General features: G+C 40.3%; 1 protein-coding gene across 2 annotated transcripts in view; it reads right to left on the bottom strand.

The window, feature by feature from the left end:
• NLN (neurolysin) overlaps window positions 1-15,750 on the bottom strand; it is an 83,815-nt gene that overhangs the window by 50,250 nt on the left and 17,815 nt on the right. The window lies entirely within an intron of this gene.

The raw sequence follows: 15,750 nt of genomic DNA on the forward strand, positions 1-15,750 counted from the left end.
GGCAGGATGACTGCCTTCAGATATGTTTCGGTGAGTTGCTGAGCAAGCCAAGGAGAGGTTGGGGTCCTGGTTAAACTGAAGACTTCATTTGGGAACCAAAAATCTTAAATCTCTTGGACCTTGAGCCACATGTTTTCTCTGGAAAGTATGCATTCCGCCCCCCCCCCCCCCAGCAAAATGTTGTTGAAGGTTATGTTATTGAGGAATAAACTGATATGGATATGTGGAACTTATTTAATGGCACACTGTACTAGAAATATGAAGGGGATTTAACACCAACTCTTATTAGAGAGCTTCTTAAAAATTGGGAAATTATCAAAATGCACATGAATCAAGTTTTAATATACTGTACAATGGTGAATAGGCTGTCCATTGTGCCATTTCTTTCTCTGAATTCTCAGGCATGCTTTGGCAGTGCAAGAGCTCTGTAACATTAACAAATTCAATAAAAAGTAAGTATATATATATTTAAAAAACCCTCAATGCTCGTATATTTTTTCTTGAATATAGATTTAATGAAATTTGTATTTTCCAAACATTAAATTGTTTATGTAATTAAATCATAGAGAAATAAAGTTATATGTCAAAGACATAATAATTGTCCTTTATAAATTAAACCAGTAATTTTTCTTATTTAAATGTTTTTCCTGGCCACCTACTACGTATGAAGACTCAAAAATGTTTGAGATTCAGCATTCAAATTTAGGTTGAACACCAGTTAAAAAAATCTTAACCAAAATATCAAGAATGGAAATTTGAATTTAAAACTTGGAAAATAAATTCTGGTATAGCTATGAAATTATTCTAAAAGAAAATATTAAGAATAATGATACTAGTTCTCTAACCCCTTAAACAACTCAAATTAATAATTGGTGCCATGTGTGCATCTATCCACAGATGCATGTGTTTGTGTGTATAGATAATTTTAGAGTTTATAAATAAAAATGTTATAATGAATAGCTAACATTTATTGTGTTTAGGCACTGTTCTAAGTGCTTTTCATTTATTAACTCAGTTCTCACAAAAACCCCGTGAGGCAGATACTATGGTGATTCTTGTATTACCAAAGAGGAAACTAAAACACAGAGAAGTTAAGTAACTTGCTCAAGGTCACTACGGTGGGAGCTAGGATTAAAAGCTAGGTGTATCTTATAACAGAAACCCACACCTGAAACCTCTATGTTCATGTTGACCAATGTCACAGCAATAAATTTAAAAAAAAGAAAAAAGCAGGTAGTATAGACCCAGTCCCCACACTCTTAACTGCTATGTTAAACTTCATTCCTATTATTTTACAACATCCTAAAACAACCTTATAATGTAGGTCAGACATTATTCCCTTTTAATATATGATGCAATTGAGGCTCAGAGAAGCTAAGTGACTTGCTCAAGGCCATTCACCCACAAATATTTATGAGCCTGTACTGTGTCTGGTCACTGTTATAGGTGCCGAGAATAAAAAGGCGAATTGACTGGGACCATGCTATTATAATACAGTGAAGAAGACAAGTTGATCAACAGGCAATTATACTACACTAGAGGCCTGGTGCACGAATTCGTGCACCAGTGGAGTCTCTCGGCCCGGCCTGCAGGATCGGGCCAAAACCGGCTCTCTGACATTCCCCAAGGGTCCCGGGGAGGGACGCGGGAGGTTGGCCAGCTGGGGAGGGACCTCAGGAGGTCTCCAGGGCATGTCTGGCCCATCTCGCTCAATTCTGATAGGGCGGACCCCAGTAGCAAGCTAACCTACCGGTTGGAGCGTATGACCCCTGGTGGTCAGTGCACATCATAGCGAGCAGTTGAGTGGCCTTAGCATATTATTAGCAAATTATGCTTTGATTGGTTGAATGGAAGACTGGACACTTAGCATATTAGGCTTTTATTATATAGGATTGAGATGAGTGCTATGATAGGGTCAGCAGAGGGAACTCTGAAAGGCCACAAAAGGAACTTTTCTAGGAATGTTGTCTAGAAGGAGAAATGCGCAAGCCAAGATCTAGACAATGTGCTATCCAAAGGCCAAAGGCTACAAGGAGAGAGAAGTCTGCAAAAGTAAGTAGGAAGTACTGAATGCAAAGCCTTGGAAATCATTAAAAAGTTCAACCTTGCCCAGGCCAGTGTGGCTCAGTGGTTGAATATCAACCCATGAACCAGGGGGTCATGGTTCGATTCCTGGTCAGAGCACATGCATCAATTGCAGGATCGAGCCCCAGTACGGGGCATGCAGGAGGCAGCTGATCCAATGATTCTTTCTCATCATTGATGTTTCTGTGCCTATCTCCCTCTCCATTCCCCTCTCTGAGAAAAAAAAAAAAGTTCAATCTTATTTTGAAGGCAATGAGAGCCATTGAAGTCTTTTAATCAGGTGAGAGATGAAATAAAATATGCATTTTAGAGAAATCACTCAAATTATAGTGAGTTAAAAAGTTTGGAAAAGAGAAATCATTCTAGAGGAAAGCTATTACTGTATTTGGGGCATACAATTTTGGCATGCTGAACTAGAAAATAAAGGGAATTGGAGTGATTTAAAAAAGTCAATATGAGGTGGTACTGAATGGATGTGTGGGGAGGTCAGAGAGTCAAGGAGGATGTCCAGGTTTCTGTGTTGGAAATGGATGGTGGTGCCATCACTAAAACAGGGAACTGAGAAAGGGGAGGAGGTGGCTTTTTGGGGTGGGGGTGAGAAATTCAACTTTGGACATGCGAAGTGGCTGTGGCACATGCAAGTGGAATTCATTAATATTAAATGGTAATTGAAACTAGAGGGGTGGTTGGACTGGCCCAAGGGAATTTGCTGAGTGAGAACAGAAGAACTGAGTTCTAACTCTGGTTTAATCACTGAGGTAGAAGGAAAGCCAAGCCAGGCTGGGCCTAGGAAGTTGTGAAAAGTAAGCATTAAAAAAGGGAGGGAGCGAATGACAGTATAAAGAGAGAAGAGTCTGTTGAACTTAGCAACAGGAATGCCATTGATTACTTTGGCAAGAGCAGTGTCAGTGGGGTGATATGGGTGGAAGTCAGATTACTAGAGTTAAGAGGTGTGAAGAAGGTGAAAACTGGAGAGGGTACACCTAAGCCATTCTCTGGCTATGAAAACAAAGGGAGCTAACTCAGTGCGCAGCTGGAAGGGGCTGAGGCAATGGAAGATTCGAGAGATCTAAATACTGTCTGTCCATATAACTGAAGTCTCTGATGTCAAACACTGGATGATGGACCCAAGGCTGGCAGACTATTTTCTCGTATATTTTCACATTTCTCCTTTAACCAGTTGAGTGATATATTCACCAAAGGTCAAATTCCAAAACCTGTTTATGACTATTTGTTTTTATGCAATTTAAATATTTAACTGGTTAAATGTATGTAAACAGAATGATTTGTTGTTTAGCTAAACTGTTTTGGAAATACTTTTTAATAAATAGTGACTAAAAAGCAAAAAAAAAACAAAACAAAACACAAAAAACCTGGCTGTAATAGAAGTTTAAGTAAAGAATTGTGATGATTCAGAAGACTTCTGATTCAGATTAATTATGTGTCTTTAGGTGTGTTCTTGTTCCACTTTAAAAAAAACTGGAAATTTAAAAATGGTACATTTTAGATGTAGTTAAGCAAGGACAGTGAGGAATTCCAATCAAGTGATTCATACTTGTTAAAAAGGTCTTCATCTTACATCAAAATATTTAGAAATAAATATACATTTATGTGTGGTATGAATACATATTTTAAGCAATTTATTATTTTTCATGATTCCACTTGAAACTAATTTTTTCAATTTATTCTTAAATGACATTTAGAGAAAGGTCAAAGGAGATAGGAACAAATGGCATATAAAGCATGGTCAGCAATTTGTTTTAGATAGAAGACTACAATCTCAGTAAGATCAATAAAATGGGTAAAATGGGAGTAGTTGGATTGTAATAAAAATGTGAGATGTCTGGGTTTAGGAACTGAAAGGCTAAACAGACTGACAAAATCCAGCATATTTTCTTGGAAGTGGATGGATGGTTGAGATAAACAAGCTGAAGAATGCAAAGAGCTGACATCCTAGTATTGGCTAAATTGTCTACGATGAACACGGGAGTCCACAGCTTGACAGCTGGGCCTGGGAGTAGAAAGGAAGACTGAACCAGGGACAGAAGTCTTCAAAGAATAGAAGGGGCTGACCAGGTGGTTGGGAGAGGACATTGTGGGCAGGGTATAGAATGGTAAAACCAGATTATGAGCCTCAACAGTGGTTTTATACAAGGTGAGGAAGTGTTGGCCTGGGAGAATAACTGGGGGCAAGGTAGGATCTGGGGAACAAAAGATGTGGACTTTCCTCCTTACTTTGTGCTGTGAGACGTGGAAGAAAAGTCAGGTGCAGGGGAAGTATTTTCCTCAGGGCTGAGGGGATTTCAGTGAAGGTTAAAAGGAGAAGAGACAATCCAGAGTATGAAAAAGTGGAGGAGTATGTTTACTACAAGACCAGAACTCCAGAAGTAACAAGGGAGAAGTCTAGGAGCAGATAGCTACATTGGTATCGGTTGTCCAGCCATTCACCTCTCCCCTGCCTAATTATATACGCCTTTTCTTCCCATACCCATGCATCTCCCACAAAGTCCATGATCTTTAAAGGTGGCTGCCTCTACCTCAGAGATCCTGGGAGAGAAAGGGATCTTATTCATACTGAGTATAAATGAGAAAGCTTATGTCCTTGACTGAAGCCAGCATCCAGCTTATGAGAAAGAATGGAAGCTGATTTAGGATGAAATAAACACTGTGAATGGAAAAATAAAGGAAGGAAACCAGATATTTACTGACATCACTAAGCCCCTAGATCAACTAATTCTGAAGCCTGACCGACAGCTAGACTTTCCAGTTATGTGAGTCTACTGTTTAGGCCGGTTTGAATGTGGTTTTGTTATTTGGCTCACACAGAGCACTGACTAATAAAGGAACGAAAACTGATAAAGGAATGAGCACGGGAGAAAGAATTATAAAGGTCGGAATACAAGAAATGACCAGTGACGGGAGGATTTTCTAAGCTTGGTGGTGGCCTAAAATACCAGTGATGTGAAGTTCAGTGTGTGGTGTTGGCTAAAAATTTCCAAAATAATTATTCCCACAATTCCTCATAGATACACAGAACTAAGGCCTCGAAGGAGTCAGCCATGGCCATGATTGATTGGGCTCCCAAGGAAGTTCCGCACAGGTGAAGAGCCTGGCCATGGGGCTACTCAGGCAATGAATAGCAAGCAGACGACTAATGAGTAAAACATAGGACTTCTGCATCTTAACACCCTACTCTTTTCATCACTCTTCTTAGTACAAACCAATTATTATGGACACATTTTCATTATTGTTAAATAGCTTTAAAATAAAACTACTCCAAATATTTCACTGAGAAGATGACCTCCACTGGTTTTCATTTATTTCCTAACATTTATCAAAAGGTTGAGTGTTTGGTCACAGCATCACGTGACTTTAACTCAGTTAAAATGATAAAGATGTGAGCACCTCTGCCTTGGCTGTACAAATATACCCAGGATCACCCTTGTACAGCTCTACTGCCATGAATAAAAAGCTACACCCTCCTTAAAGTGATACTCCCTGAATGTGGAAGGGGTAAAAAGAAACAGATGATAGAAATCATGATTTCATGGGTCAACAGAACACATTGAATTTTTTATATTATACCTTCTTTTCTCGCCTTCTGGAATTTTGTCTTCATTTCCTTCAGGATTTAGAATTCTTGTTACCAAAGAAAAGGAATGAAGACAGAGGGTCCCCTTATGCTTCTAATTAAAACATTTTGATCTACTGAGAGTTTTTCTATCTGCATTGTATCTGCTTTTCCTCTTCCATCGTCATTTTGCTGAGCATCCCTCCTCCTCCCCCGCTCTGTTATGATTTCAAGCTCATTCAATGCTTAGAATGTTGGCACATTTCTCTCTTCCTGCTCTTCAGGGCCTCTGTACCCGGTTGGGAAAACCGGTGAGTGCACCTGAATCATTCTAGCAACTGTGTTTGTTCGCTTGAGAATCTGGTGAGGGTTTTTTAAAATTGACTTTTTGCAACTGAGAGCTATAAAAGTTGAAAACACGTAACAGAGCGTGATCCTGTCTTTCTCTATGGGGGTTATTATGTGTATTTGAAAGTTAAACTCTAGATTACATCTGAGATGTCTACTGTCTAATTAAACACGAGGGTGTTGTTGTTTTTTTCCTACAAACTTCCAGGCTCTTTATTATTTCTGTCCCAACCACACCTTCTTCATGGTCTCTTCGGTCTTTAAAGTACTTTCAACCACACAACTCTGAAATTTCTAATAAAAAATAGTACAGAATACTATACTGGGATTGACAGGAAGGAGCAGTTGTAGTCTCCTGTGTCCACCAAACAAATGAAGCACTTAGGCAAAGAAAGCAAGTAGCATAGATTTTGACAGAGATCACCAGGTTGCAGAATTTCATTTGGACAAATGAGCATGCCACAGCTATTTTGAGTTCACTGTCTTAAAATTTTTGCAAAACATTTTATGGAATGTACTTTCAGAAATGCTCTGAGACTTGCTGCATTCATTTCACTGTGAACCCTAGTTTAAAGGCCTCTACTTCCTCTTATCAAGGCCTTCTCAAGCATAATAACCATGGCACATTTCTTTTGTCACAACTCCAACCCTAGCTCACTGCACTGCTGAGCACATAATAGATGCTCATTATATACCAGAGGCCTGATGTACGAAATTCGTGCAAGAGTAGGCCTTCCTTCCCCAGGCTGCTGGCACTGGCTTCCCTCTGGCACCCGGGACCCCGGCTTCCTTCCAGCCACCGGCAGGCACCCAAGACTGGGCTTCCCTCCAGCTGCCAGCAGACACCCGGGACCCGGGCTTCCCTCGCATCCCCGGCTTCGACCGGAAGGTAGTCTGGAAGGACGTCCAGTCTAATTAGCATATTACATGTGTATTATTGTATAGATTTGAAAGGAGATGGATGGGACTGGTATGGCTAAAACATTACAGCAATACCATCTTCCTTCATCATCACAAATAAACATCCATGCAGGGAAATGTGTCTTATAAGAATCAGGACTCGAGTGAAACTCCATTATGTAAATGTCGTAACTTCTCTTTCCCCACAATTAACATTTTATCCATGTTCTCCTCCTTGCCCTGTAGTGTTACTGTGCTGTAGCACATGGTTTGTATGGCATTTCCTGACATTTGCCCCAATTCTTCAAAAACACTTCGCAAATATTCCTAGTATTTACTTTGGAATTAATATTTCTCTACAAGCTCCTGTTGAGGGCTGCATTTCATCAGCCCCCAGACTGCCATTACTCTACATTTCTTTAAATTATTTCTCTGGTTCCATTTCACCCGAACCACCCCCTTCTAATCTTGATTCTTACTGTTCATATAGTTGTTTTTTGCGCTCACTGATTTAACTAAGTCACCCCTCTCCTTACAACGTATCAGGCCATCGCTCAAGTCCAGGCTCCTTTCATCATAGCATAGAGGGCTCCTTAATTTCATATTTCTCCAATGCCAAAGCCCAGCCAGGCACCTTCCAGGGCTTACCTGTTTCTTTAGGCACTTAGCCCACTTCTACCTTGAAGCTGTTGGCCAAGCCGCTCTATATCCACTGCATCTGTGCTGTTCAACACAGTAGCCACATGTAGTTAAATTTAAATTAATTAAGAGTAAATAAAATTAAAAATTCAGTTCCTCAGATGCAATAGCCACATTTCAAACGCTCAACAGCCTCTGTGGCAAGTGGCTATGCCATTGGACAGCACAGATAAAGAACGTTTTCTTCCCTGCAGAAAGCTCACAGGCATGCTGCAGTGGACAATCTCATTACAGGAGTGAGATGTATGCCTGTACCTGCCTCTGGTGTCTTCTCTTTCCCACTCTTACAGCAGCCCCCCGGTGTCTTCTTTGGAGGGAAGAAAGAACAGAAAGTGAGGAAGGGACAATTCGTTGAGCAGTTCCTATGGGCCAGGCAGTGTAAAAACACTCACTGAATCCTAACACTGAGAGACATGTATGACGAGGCATGCCTTTCAAGAGCCACAGACTTTCAGTTCTTTCTACAAGGAACAGGGCTAAAGGTACTAACAACATGATTAAAATATAAAAGTGGCTTTTCTACAAGATTGTTTAAATTTCACAAATCCTTATTTTTACAATGGAGAGTTAATCTTATTAGCGGTGCTAACCAAGTTACAAAATTTTACCTAAAGATTTCTGGTCTTAGACCCTCAACATAGCAAACATTTGTGAACCTAGTTTTCTCTGCTATGAATATCCTTGCAGGTGTCACGTTCCTGCCGCTGTCCCAAATGTTAAGTCATCTCTCCCGGTGACCCTCTCCCACACTCCAAGTCTCTCTCCTGGTAACCGAACTTCCTTGCATCCTCAACCTCTTCCCAGAACTGTCTTTTCCACTTTGTCTTAAAGTCCTTTCCATCTTAAGCTCCAAAATTATGCTGGGGAGACTTTATAAGGGGAGATGGATGAGCTACATCACTCCCTTAACTTCAGGTTTTTTTTTTTTTACCTACTTCACTCCAAGAACCTTCACGTTTATTCTTCTTATCACCTCTTGGAGATGCTCCTCAGAGACAGTAAATTCTGATAGTATTCCAATCTCTGACCATGATCTTTTGTCTTCTCAACTCCCACTTCTCTACACCTGTGATTCTTATTTTTCTTGCTCCTTTAGACCTCCAGTTCTCTGATTCCTCTATTTTCTCACTCTAACAGGCTTCTTCTGTAGCTCTGCTTAGACCTGGTGATGACTCAAACTTTTGCCCTTCTGCCTCTACACTCCTCTCAAGAGAGCTAAGAGGAGGTGCCTATGCAGAGCCCACATACACCCCCTACCCCCACCACACAACTCTGGACTCCAGAATTCCTTATTCAAATGGCTCCCAGAGCCTGTGCGGGCCTCTTTCCTGGGTCAGTCCCCCTGAGGGTGAAGTGCATCACTGGTGTACATGCTACTGGGGTTGAGGGATAGTCATTAGCAGGGGAGAGTGTGGTTGGAGCTTGGACTTACAGGTGGGGGACTTACAGGCACATGTGGGGCCCCTCATGGTACAGAAGGGGGCCAGGGTAATCTCCCAATTATACTGTTGTCCAGGCTACACAAATGTTAGGAGTGAGCCACATCTATCAATTCAACCGTCCTTCACTAAAAACCCAACTGCCCGGCTTCTAGTCCTTCTGCTATATCCACCATGAAAACCTCTGCACAGGACTATTTTATTTTACTTTATTTATTTATTTATTTATTTTAAATATATTTTATTGCTTTTTTACAGAGAGGAAGAGAGAGGGATAGAGAGTTAGAAACATCAATGAGAGAGAAACATCGATCAGCTGCCTCTTGCACATCCCTTACTGGGGACTTGCCCGCAACCAAGGTACATGCCCTTGACCGGAATTGAACCTGGGACCCTTGAGTCCCCAGACCGACACTCTATCCACTGAGCCAAACTGGCTAGGGCTGCCCAGGACTATTTTAAACAGCCACCCTCTCTATTTGTACATCCAGATCACCAACCAGGGGTTTAATGCTGTTTTATCATAGTCTCTAATTTGAGCTGGACTTCAGGAAAATCCATCCAGGTCACCTCCTGCTCTCCCAATCCCACAACAATGATCTCAAACTGTGATTAGTTTCTCAAAACTTCTTTTCTCACTGTCACTAGCTGACCCTGCTAGCCATCAGACAGAAATTCCCACCTACAAACATAGCTACTAGTACTCTTTAACCTATTTCAATCTGGGTCCTGGCCTCATAAAAAAATAGGAAACTACTTTCAGCAGAGTCCCTAATATTTTAACTAAATCCAACTGACACTTACTAAATCCAACTAATCCTTTGTACTTACCTAAATTAGCTTTTTGTGATATTCAACCGTGTTTTGGTCCTTCCTTTAAAAAAAAAAAGTCTATTTTTTAAATTGATTTCAGAGAGGAAGGGAGAGGGAGAGATAGGAACATCAATGATGAGAGAGAATCATTGATTGACTACCTCTTGCATGCCCCCCACTGGGGATCAAGCCCACAACCTTGGCATATGCCCAGACCGGGAATCAAACTGTGACCTCCTCATTCATAGGTTGATGTTCAACCACTGAGCAACACTGGCTGGGCTTTTTTTTTTTTTTTACACTCCCTCTTTTTTGGAACTTTTTCCTCCCTTAACATCTGTGATAATGATTATGCTTTTCATTCTATGTCTTTGGCTGTATCTTCACAATTTCCATCATCTAACCTCTTTATTCCCTTCCTTAGGATTCCCTGGTGTTTCTCGGGATTCAGTTCTGTGCTCTCTTTTCTTCTCTTTATTTTGTACACTCTTCCTGGGGTGTTCTGGTCCACTTGTGTGGCTGCAAAGCAGGCCATAGCTAAAGACCTCCAAATATGTGCCTCTAGCCCAACTCTCCTGAGTTTTAGACCCAGATATCTAAAAACTATTGGGTAGCTGACTTGGATGTCAATGGCCACCTCAAATCCAGTATGTCTAAAATGAAACTGACCATCTTCCTTACCCCCAGAACCAAGCCTGTCTTCTTCCTGTAGTATATCTTGGTGAAGATCACCAGTATGCATCCAGTTGCCCAGGAGACTTCCTGGATGTCTTACAATCTATTCTCGAGATTGTCTACATCTTCCTAAAATGTAAATCTGATCATGGCAGTCCCCTTCAGTGGCATGGTTCAGGATCAAGTTCTGACTCCACTGACTTCAGGATCAAAGCTACATTCAAGGCCCTGCCAGACCTGCCCCTATTTCTCTGGCTTTTTCAATACCACCCTTTTGCCCTCAAATCTATGCCCTAGGCACAATGAACTGCTTTCACATCTCCCTGAATATTTTAAACTCTCTTGAGACGTTTGCAGTGTTTTCCCCTCTGCCTTTCACCTCCCTTCCCGGAGGAACAATATTCATCTCTTATCTTTCAGATTGTGGATCAGATTTTACCTTCTCCAGGAAGCATTCTTTAACTACCTCCAGCTGGTTTAGGAATTCTTCCTCTACTGTGCTCCTACATTACCCTACACCAGTGATGGCGAACCTATGACACACGTGTCAGCACTGACACGCGTAGCCATTTCTGATGACACGCGGCCGCTGAGGTTTATTAAATACAATTATATATAACAATTATACATTTACATTATTTAAATTATAAATATCGCGAAATAATGTTTCTTCCTCAAAGTGACACACTACCCGAGTTATGCTCAGTTTTTTGGCGAAGTTTGACACACCAAGCTCAAAAGGTTGCCCATCACTGCCCTACACGTACACTGCCCAAAGCACTTACCACACTGAAGAATATTCACCTATTTATTCAGCTGTGTCTCCGACAGCCCTTGAGCACAGGCTGTGTTGTAGTGATATTTGTAGACCCTGAACTTAAAAGTTTGTAGGACATGTATTAACGACGACGAATTTACCCCAAAAGTCCACTTGTTATTTGCTTACTCCTGTTCTTCTATTATTTACATATCCAACATGCAAGCAGTTCCAACTGAGAGTGCTTAGCTTCCACGGAAGATTATATAAAGCCCTAATCTGCAATTAGGGAGGATGATGCAGACTGGATGTAATGGCATATACTGGATACTCAAGCACACTGAATGTTGCCAATAATTTTTCTTCTGAATAGACTGCTACATTGGGAAATCAACAGTTATTGAGCCCTTCAGTTGGAGACTTACAGCCCTCTAACAGAGGTAAGCATCTGGTATTTGAGTTAGTGTTTCAGTTTGGCTTAGGATCAAACTGTTTTATGAACAGAATGTTTTAGAGATAAATGCCTTAGAATAAATCAACTCTTACCAATAAACACAGGCACACGTTCTTAGTCAAAATTGTTACTTTTGATGTTCTAGTCCTCTTCCTAGTCCTTTCCTGACTATCTCTTCTCAGCCTCTTTTGCTGGCTTCTCTTCCTGGACCCATTCAAAAAAGTCGGGTTTCTCTGATTCCAGCTAGATTTCTAGCTGAAGCTCCAGACCCGCAGACGTCTCAAATGCAGCAAGTTCAAACTTGAGCTTTCTCATGAATTCGCAGTTTTAGTTTTTGCCACTCTTCATCTAGGATCCTAAGCTAGAAACTTGTTGTACATATTAGTGAGCCTGTTACTGTGCCAGGCACTATACCAAGAGTTTACATACATTTTCTTTTAATTTGTTTCTTATTTAATAAGACAAGAGGCAGGTATTATGAACCCAATTTTACTGGGCACAGAGAAGTAAAGTAGCTTGCTTAAGATCACACAGGAGGTGTGGAATTGGGATTTAAACTCAGGCCTGACTAGAGAGCCCATATTCTTCACTACTATACTATACTTACGTTGCAACTGCATTCTGAAAAAGAAAAACGTCAGATTTCTCACAAATTCACCTCCCTGGTCTTCCAGCTGCTTGTAATGGGGAGAAACTGAGGTAAACACAGCAGTTAGAGCCTACATATTGACCTGGCTTGTCTGGTTTGCTATCTATACCACTCCCTCAAGGACTGCTGCCAAGGGCCGTGAAGGAGTGCCCATGTTAGCTTTCATCCAGCTCTTTCTGAAAAACAGGCCATGTGGGCCTGGGCAGCTTTTAGTCACCTGTTTCCAAAGAGTAAAACAACTCAAACTGGGACAGTAAAACAACTCAAACAGGACCTGACGGCTGCCCTCTGCACCCGGGTCTCATTCCTTTCCAGAGCCCTTTAATTAACTGTTCTCGGGAAGCAGGAAACTGAAAAGGTGCACTCCGAGGAAGCTGCAAAGGCTTTCTTAAAGTACTCAGGCAACAAATAACCTAATTTCTTTAATATGGTGTTGTGTTTTTTTTTTAAAAAAGTGATTCGAGAGAGAGAGGAAGGGAGCGGGAGAGAGAAACATCCATGTGAGAAATATCAATCGGCTGCCTCCAGTATGCACCCGACCAGGGATTGAACCCACAACCTGGGGATGTGCCCTGATAAGGAATTGAACTGGTGACCTTTCTTTCAGTACATGGTACACTATTCAACCAACTGAGTCACACCAGCCAGGGCATAAACTACATTTCTGATAGATAAGATTCAGCTGAGACATTCTAAGAAAACTTTATATGCGTCAAATGTTAGCTCTTTGTTTTTTAAAAAAAGGCTCATTACCATTATAAAGAGATTTCCCATGAGGTAAATGAGTTGATTCAGTCATTCTTCAGTCAATATTTATTGAGATTACAGAGATGAATAAGACATAGTTATTGCCCTCAGGAGCTGCCCATTAGAGAGAAGAGTCATAGAGGTTATTAGGGAGCAAACTCTATATGAATAAAGTGATAGAATCCAAAGGACAGAGAAAGTAACTGTGGTTTGGGGAGGTTCTTCTACATTTCTCAGTCTATACACACAAACACAACCTGAGAACTTGGTTTTCCTCTTTTCTATCCTTTGTATAAAATATTTATTATTATTACTAACAGCTAACAGAATTGATCTAGAAGTAGGGGTGAGGAACCTTTTTTTCTGCCAAGGGCCATTTGAATATTTATAACATCATTCTTGGACCATACAAAATTATCAACTTAAAAATCAGCCTGCTATATTTAATAAAACATTCAATTAACTCACCCCTAATGCCTTGGCAGGGCCAAACCAAATGATTTCTCGGGCCTTATACAGCCCAAGGGCTGGACGTTCCGCACCCCCGACCCAGTATCATACTTTTATTTCAATTAGCATTTGTGGGAGGTCTTCTAAGCGTGTTCCAGGAAATGTTACTCACATTAACTACTTCTAAATTTCTTCAGTTCAATGTTTTAGGGTCTATATGTCAGTTGCTTACTTGCTCTCTACACTCTGTATTAAAAGTTTTAAAAATAAATGATACTTTGGAGGGTGGGGAGAAATAGAAGAGTATAGGGAGGATCAATGGAGATGGAAGGAGAATTGACTTGGGGCGGTAAACACACAATACAATATACAGATGATGTGTTGTGGCATTGTGCACCTGAAACCTGTATAATTTTGTTAACCAGTATCACCCCAATAAATTCAATAAAAAAAATAAATGATACGTCTTCTGAAGACTATTAGGTCTTTTTTTTTTTTTAATCTGTAAGGAAAACAGCATAAATTTTTCAATTAAGCCCATATATTGTGCCTGGCACTCAGTAAATACTTGTTGAATGAATTAAAATCTGGGTGAACACTGAAAGCCAGCCATGGATTGGTTGGAGATGGACTAGGAAGGCTGAGTGATCTGCTCCCCCAAGTCAGGGGAAAAGTGAAGAAGATATTCTCCCCCTAATTCTAATGGAATGTAAACTCTTTGAGAACACAGTCCATGTCTTAGTCACCTTTGTATTTCTTGGCAAATGTGGAAGAGAGTGTTGGTGCATAGCATGTATGTTGTAACTGCTGAATCAAAGAATATGAAAAATCCAAATTACCCTGCCCTAGACACCAAGTCAATAAGGGGATAAAGTAATCAAGAGAAGGTGCTAAGACAGTAAAGTTGTTGAAGAAAAGGAGGTAAGTGAGTGATATGTCGTAAAAATACTTTTGAGTCATGGGTAACTGATCCACAGAACATGCCAGTACACTTGGAGAAGGCAGTGCTACAATTCGACTGCTCTTGCTTCCACCTGCTGGCATAGGAAAGTAATTTTTTGGATTGGGCAGCTCTAGAAAAATAAAAAAATAAAAACTTCATAAAAACAATGAACTTTCAAAGTGCTCTTGTCGAGGTAACATAGTACACTTCCTATAAACAGCCCCTCACAAAAATGTACACCATGAACTCAGCTACAAATATTTGGAGTACAGAGCATAACTACCATAAACAGAGACATTCCAGCGGCCTTTATTCTGAGGAGCCTCCAGGTTCTGATAAAACCGAAAGCATTATCCATTTTCTTTCATTCTGCAGTCGCTTTTTTGTCCTCACAAAAGCAGCATCTAAATTTGATGACTAAAATGACCATTACAACTATAATGGACTTAGTCTTACACAGTAAAAATATACTATTTATTTTGGAAACAGTGTCACATACAACCTCAGTTGTGTACAACTTCCTCTATCAGTAAGGTTCAATAGTAGAACCAGCCCTGCCTGTGTGGCTCATTGGTTAAGCATTGACCCAGCTGTGGGCTCAGTCCCCAGTGGGGGGCATGCAGGAGGCAGCTGATCAATGATTCTCTCATCATTGATGTTTCGATCTCTCTCTCCCTCTCTGAAAATCAATAAAATTATATTTTTAAAAAGTAGTAGAACCAGGTTGGTGGGTAAGAGAATCAACCAAAGGACTTGTATGCATGCATATAAGCATAACCAATGGGCACAGACAGTAGAGGGGTGAGGGCGTGCTAGGGGGGTGGGAGCGGCCAGGGAGAGGTTAATAGGGGGAAAAGGATAAATATATATATATATATATATATATATATATATATATATATATATACTTTAAACAATAAAGAATTTAAAATTTTTTTTAAAAAAGTACTAGAACCAATTATATTATACAAAGTCTCCCTTGGGTTGGATTTACTTTCAACTCTTTCTTAAAATGTTAGTGATCTATTTAAAAAAAGAGAAAAAGGAAACCTATATGTTCATGTTGACCAATGTCACACCAATAAAATTTAATTAAAATTAAAATAAATTAAAAAAGAGAAAAAGGCAATTTTATGTTAGATTTTAGGATGTAATGGAAATAAGTTGTTTCCAAACATCATTGTAAATCAATGGAAAGGGACTCTTCAAAGTCACCTTTT

Source organism: Cnephaeus nilssonii (assembly GCF_951640355.1).
Source record: "Cnephaeus nilssonii genome assembly, chromosome: 2".
NCBI lineage: Eukaryota > Metazoa > Chordata > Mammalia > Chiroptera > Vespertilionidae > Cnephaeus > Cnephaeus nilssonii.